General features: G+C 41.5%; 1 pseudogene; it reads right to left on the bottom strand.

The window, feature by feature from the left end:
- Positions 1-759: 759 nt before the first annotated feature.
- LOC136757812 (uncharacterized) lies at positions 760-823 on the bottom strand (annotated as a pseudogene).
- Between the last annotated feature and the right edge of the window lie 6,095 nt (positions 824-6,918).

Raw genomic sequence — 6,918 nt, 5'->3', positions numbered from 1 at the left:
GCCCCCTGTTTGTGTAGACATTTGCGTGCTTGTTTTGCTTTGTTTTTCCCCTTTTTTCTTGTGTTCCCCTACTGGTCTGATCCAACCCCCAATAAAACCCGGACACCACTGGAACCCGAGACTCTCTCTATCCTCGTGTATTAAGTCCGGCATTTACAAGCACAATAAAGAAACCTGCGTTTTACGTGCTAACAATTTTTGGATCAACTTACACCTGGGAGTCCTCATTTTCCTCTATGAACGCAATCAAGACTCACGACAGGAACTGGCATTCACATGAGTCAATCGAGGACTGTCTGCGCATCAAAATCACATCCCTCTCACCTGCCATCCACAAGATTGTGTCTGAGGGGAATGCAACTTTTCCCATTAAGTAAGTAACTTAGTATTTAATAAATAGTTACTGAGATTGCACAACCAACCTGTGCCTTATTTACAATAAAGGACTATCAAATTTCAGTTAAAAAAATAAATAAACAATTTATTTTTTATTACCAAGGATGCATCCAGCTGCTTCTGCTTCTTCTCTACGACCTCATCGCTACCCTTATCCTTCTCAAACTCCGTCTTGCAGCGGCTCAACAGCATCTTGCGGAAAGTCACAGTCACGCCTGGCTTGCCAGTGGTAGGGACGTGGAACTACAGAAACAGGAGGAGGGAGAACATAAACCGTAAGCAAGATGGCAACTTGAACTAGCTAAGCATGGTCTGTGTGCCATATAGCTCTGGAGAGGGATGAAACTGAAAGTGTTCAATGAGCTCCTCCATCACTAGATGCCAGAGGCCCAGACACCATGGCACTAATAAGAGATCATCACTGGAACTCTACACTTAGACACACTTGGAACAACCGACACCTTGGCTTTCACAGAGTGTGGGTGAGTGATGGCGAGAGCACTACTACCATCTCAGCAATACTTCTTGATATGCAGTTCACAACAACAGAATCTGCTAGTCCATTCAAAACTGAGCTCCCACAAATTACAATTCCACAGCAAAACGAATCTGATCCATGTAGCTTCTTCGCAACCCTCTACCATCCCCTCCCTCCCTCTTTTACCTCACTCTCACACCTGCCACACTCCTTCTCTCACCTCCATAAGGCAGTGGCACATATTGGCGTATGTGACGGAGAAGTTGGGTTCGGAGATGGCCTTCTCAAAGATTAGGTCAACGACACCCTTGAGCCGCTCCTCTGTGTCGATGGTCAACTCGGTCACTTGACGCATCAGCTGATGGAACATCTGTGGGGTCAGCTTGTTCAGGATACTGCGCATCCTGCGGAACATCTCCTGTTGAAGGGGAAAGGACGGAGAAGGGAAGGAAGGAAAAAGGGTTAGTTCTGTAAACCTTGGCCAAGTCCATGGTATTATTTGTACTGGTGAGGTGGGTGCTTGTGAGCATATGTAGCCCCTCAGTTCCACTTCTCTATCATTAGAGGTCCAGACACGATCATCACAGGGGCACCAAGTTTACCCACAATCCCCTTTAAGACTAGCAAGTTATTTATCCCACCCAACAAACAAGAACCGTGTCCACTGCTCCTACATACCTCTGTCTTGATGGTCTCGGGGTCCGCTGTGGTAGCCTTCCTTATGCTTGGCTTCCAGGCCTTCTCAGCCTTGTTGAGCTTCACTTCACATGTGAATGACACTCCTGTAATGATCTTACGTGGCTCCTTATTCTGGCCCTGCTGGGAGCCTCGGGGGCCCATTCCTGAGGGCTGGGGGGACAAAGAGTCAGTCGGCTGGTCGGGGCAGGGCAGCACAAATAGATTCTCATGCCACACAATCTCTGAATTGCCTACTTGAGCTGTACTCAAGTGGACACTTTACATTAGCTGTTGGATATTCAAAGGGAACTTGTACAGTGAACTTGAGTCACACCTACAATTTAGACAGATTGAATGTGTTTACAAGCACAGAGGAAGAGGAGAATGAAGAGAAGTAATGTGTCACCATATAACACCCCTTCTCATGTGTTAGTTTAGCTGCCATGTTATTGCATATGTGATTGATTAATTTGAAAAAGATGTTCCTGCACACTGTCTCTACTAGCAAGTGTTATAATTCAATAGAATGCAATATTTTGATCAAAGACCTTATAACACTTGCAAGTAGAAACTGTGTGGGAGCATGTTTTTTCTATCCTGATCCTTTTCCTTCATACACACCTGTCTAGTCTATACATGTGTGCAATTAGCTTTTGTTATGGTGATAGATTAATTACCTGAATAAATGCCACGTTTTAACATGTTCACCACACATTTACACACCCTCATGCATATTTGGGGATGTTTGCCTTTGGCTGGTAAAAATACCAAGTGGCTGCTAAGTTTTTTCCATCTACCAGACACGGTGGCTAGTGGCCAAATTTTATCCCCTGCAGGGGACACAAAGGGGACTTATTGGCCTGGAGAGAGGGGAGGGAGGGAGAAAGGATCAGACCAAAGCCGCTATTCCTTCAAGCCATAAAACAGTCTTCTAGTAACTGGCTCGGTGGACAGGTAGCACACATACAGTATTCGAAATAACAATTTAACAACAAATCACAATTACAAAGCAGTTGACAAGAAACATGCAACATGGTATATCAGTACAAATGAGACCGTACAATATCAACATTAAACACATCCATCAGAACAATGCAGAAAATAAGAAAATAAAACTCCTCTAGGCTCCTCTAGACAAGCAGGGGGCTGCATACCTTCTCCAGGACCACATCGGCAATGTGTGGCATCCCCTCTGGTTTCTGCATGCTGGCAGCAATGAACCGGAAGCCCAGCAGGAACTCCCGGTCATATTTCTTCCTCTCCTCAGTCTTCTTGGCTGGGAGGTGCTGGGGCTCCTCACTTTTGGGAGCAGAGGCAGCAAACTGGGCCTGATCTGGCTTACACAGGCTCTCCTTCACCTGCTCCTGAGAAAGGATGCGAGAGCAGGAAATTAAAAGATGAACTGTACTCTAGTTTGGTGTCCTCACACAATTACAATTATTGATTACCACAACTTGTACCCAACACAGAGGAGGCTTTGAGATAGAAGTGAATATGAAATTGAGTCCAGATTTTGAGTGATGAGAGTACAATGGGATTAGAAGTATAGTGGGATGGGGTCAGAGCGGAGCAAACCAAAGCGCCAAGAGAGTAGATGGGTGCCAAAAATGTGCTTCTAGTAGACATCAGTCCGTATCCGGCATGTGTAGCCAGCAATCATTTTATTTTTATTGATATTGGCAGCCCAGTAAGAAAACAGAATATTAGGGAGAACCAGGCCACCACTTGACCAGCCCCTCTGAAGCACAACCTTAGAGATGCTGGGAGGTTTGTTCCTCCAAATGAAGGATTTCATTAACTGAGTAAGAGTTCAAAAGAAGAACTTTGGTATAAAAAGAGGAAGACTCTGAAACAAGTATAGAAATTGGTTAAATGTTCATTTTAACTGACTGCACTCTGCTAGTTAAAGAGAGGGGTAAACTAGAACATTTTTGAAAGTCTGATTGAGCTAAACGAACAGGTACTGTGACTTGTGAGATTTTCATTGCAGCAAGCACTCACTTTTGTTAAAATGTAATTGGTAACCCGAGAATAATCCAAAGTTTTCTAGTAAAGTAGCAACTTTAGGGATGCAGACTAAAGGATCTGATCAATATCATAAAAGACCATCAGCATTTAAAAAAAACACAATGCTCTACCTCCCCACAGCGCCCACACCCATGCATCATAGAACACAGAGACTCCTGTACCAGACCTGGCTAGATTGCTTGTCGATAGTCTGGGAATATATGCCTTATATAATAAAAGGGAAGTGCCAGTGTCTGGTTGCTAGGACGTGAAGCCATGTGTAGTCCAGTGTGTCTGTGGACACGTGGGTATACTCAAATAGTGTCTATGAAGGGTGTAACACAGAGGGAAATAATGTTAAACTGACTTCATCTGGCAAGGACAGTTTCAAACCCTAGCATCGATGTACTGAGATAAATCCTGAAGGGTTCCTCACCTCATCCAGCGTAGACTCCAGGCCCAGCAGTTCTCTCTCTGCCCTGTGGAAATACCAGGAAAAAGTTAAGAACAATAAAAGAAAAAAAAAGAAAAAAATACAGCCCTGGAGTTCGTGACTAGTCTATAGGTTCAATCTAGTCTAGGAAACAAAGAAAGAAAAGGACACAAATATCTATAAAACATTAAACAGACTGCAGTTAATTCTCTTAATTCTAATTCTGCAGTTAATAGCTAAGAATTGAATGAAATACATGCTCTAAAACTTTGAATTGAAGATCATGTAGACTTCACATACTGTAACCGCACAGGCAGTTTATTACAAAATTAACACTCCAATAACGCCATATATAGCCAGCCAAAGGTAGGTGAACAGAAACTGTACAGTGGCATATACATACATCCACTGTAGAGCTTTGTTTGAAGTTTTACACCGTGGTACCATATATGTACCATATATCAGTTTCACTATGAATCTATCAAAGACAGTGGATTATTTAGTTTGATTATTATGGAAAAAGATTCCATACAATACCTGGCGTAAAAACATATACATTATTAGTCACATTGTGTGTGCACATTGCAGACTTTACTTTCATTCCACAAAAATGTAGGCTTAGCATTCCCTGTTGCAATAAAAAGAAACCCACTGACTAATGAAACGACCTACCTGAATCTGGGATTGTCTCTCAGACGAATCCCTTTCATTATTTGATGCTGATATTACTCGCAAATAATACTGCTTCTCAGAATGAATGTCTCTGTGTCAAAACAACGACCAGTCGCTAATTCTCCACACACCAACAGAGCTAACAGAGTTCCGGAGCAAAACTAATCCAATCATGGCAACTGTTACTATGCAAAAACGAGTGATGTCATAAGCGAACAGATATCGTAAGATCACACATTTACAAACCACAGGAGGTCGACCCATCGTGCTCGTTTGATGTCCATTAATAACTAAGTGATCCAAGGATACTATCCAGTCTCTTTTTGAATGTCCCAAGTTTGCAGCTTCAACCACATCGCATCACATTGTTCCAGATTGTAAAAACTCTCTGTTTTCTGCCCTGAATGCCTTTAAGCCCAATTTCCATGTGTGTCCAAACAAACTGAATCGAGTCACGTCAACGGTCATCGCCTCCACAAACAAATCGCAGCCCTTAGCCCGGCTCTCACTGCACGACTTTCACACTGCGAGACGATTTTTATTTCCGTGCATGCGCAGTTCACGCTTCGCGGCCGGTTGTCGCCGAATTGCTGTTTCGCTGGTGAAGGAGTCGCGCTACACGATCATTGAAGAACAAGGGGTCGCACACTGAACACTGATCTCAATCCTTTGTCGTGGGGTCTCTTTTCATTGTCTTTTTAACAGCCTCGACACTGACCAATTCTTGCGGAAACACGCGTCATCCATCCAGAAAAAGTAAACAAACATGGAGCTGGTCACTTTAAATATTATTATTTCCCCTGTAATTGTAAATAACCTGCCCTAAAACAACTATTTGAATTTGAAGTATTTTAATAAATACTTCCGAAAAGCTAATATTGCTGCCATGTTTATTCTTCCCCGGTTTCCCCCCTTCAGTAGCTCAGCTCTGATTGGCTGCTGCGGGTCCCGTGCGTCTCATTAGTCTTTCATCTATCGTTTTCTTTTCATTGCAACGGGGTATCTAGCCTAGTTGTGTTTGTATTGATAGTACAGTTCAAATCAATGACGTGTAACATGTGAATAATAATCTATATGTATATTATTATATATATTATTATTATTATTTATTTATTGTGGCTCATGGCATAGCATAACCAATTCAACCTGTGCTCAAAATATGTATGAACGGTTTATGTTGTAAAATATAACTCGTCAATAATTGTGCTGTAGCCCTATTTTAAACACCCCCTTCTCCCCGTCTCTCTCTCTCTCTCTCTCTCTCGACTACTTATTATTATTATTATTATTATTATTCCCTCCTCCCCGTCTCTCTCGCGACTAATTGTTATTATTATTATTTAATAATAAATAGTTACAAAATAACATTAACTAAGAAGTAAAAATAAATGCAACATGTTCAACAAAAAAAAAACTTTAACTGAGTGACCACAAACTACACATATTCCCCTGGTGTCTTGTAAGCTCACAGCGGATCATACTGAGATGATTGTATTCATCAAAAGAACCTGCCTCTCACCTTTCCAAAAAGGCTCAGTCCTTAGAGACGCACTAATGTATGAGGACTATTTCAGTGGTTCTGTTACAGCAGGCTTTGTGATGTAGTGCTGCTATTCAGTGAGTTAGACATTTAATTGAAATGTGGAGACAGTGCCAGTGTGGAGGCTGTGTTTACACAGAAAGTTTAATGTTCATTTTTGGATGTCAGAAATTGCCTCCTGTTATACATTTTATTTAATACTCAGATATTATTTATATTTTATTTTGTATCAACCAGAGTCCATCTACAAATAAAAACTTTCTTCAAATGCATTGCACTTTGATGGTAATTGTTTTTTTGGGGAAAATACTGCCTTATTAAGTACTTGGTATCGGCAAGTACACAAATGTAAGTACTCGTACTTGTACTCGGTCTGAAAAAAGTGGTATCGGTACATCCCTAATTTTAACACATGTGGCAGCCATTTTGTTTCTTGTTCAAAACTAAATTAGCATTGAGAAAGAGTCAGTTTTTGGTCAAATACGTTCATACTCCTTTAATATTTCAGTTTCATTTTATTCCTTGGGTGTTGGTTATGTGCTACAACAATGTGCTAAGAGACACTTCTAAGTTGAATGAATATTTTTAAGAAAAGATTAAGCACTCCTTACCTGGGTCTGTGGTGTTCACTGACACAAGGCCTTGATCTTTCACCTCATTCAGAAAACTTTATTGAAATGCTGTTTCCACACACAAATCCCTTAGGATGTCAGT

This window comes from Amia ocellicauda, chromosome 8 (assembly GCF_036373705.1).
Source record: "Amia ocellicauda isolate fAmiCal2 chromosome 8, fAmiCal2.hap1, whole genome shotgun sequence".
Lineage (NCBI taxonomy): Eukaryota > Metazoa > Chordata > Actinopteri > Amiiformes > Amiidae > Amia > Amia ocellicauda.
The sequence above is the reverse complement of the archived record's forward strand: the minus strand, read 5'-3'. Positions and strand labels throughout refer to the sequence as shown.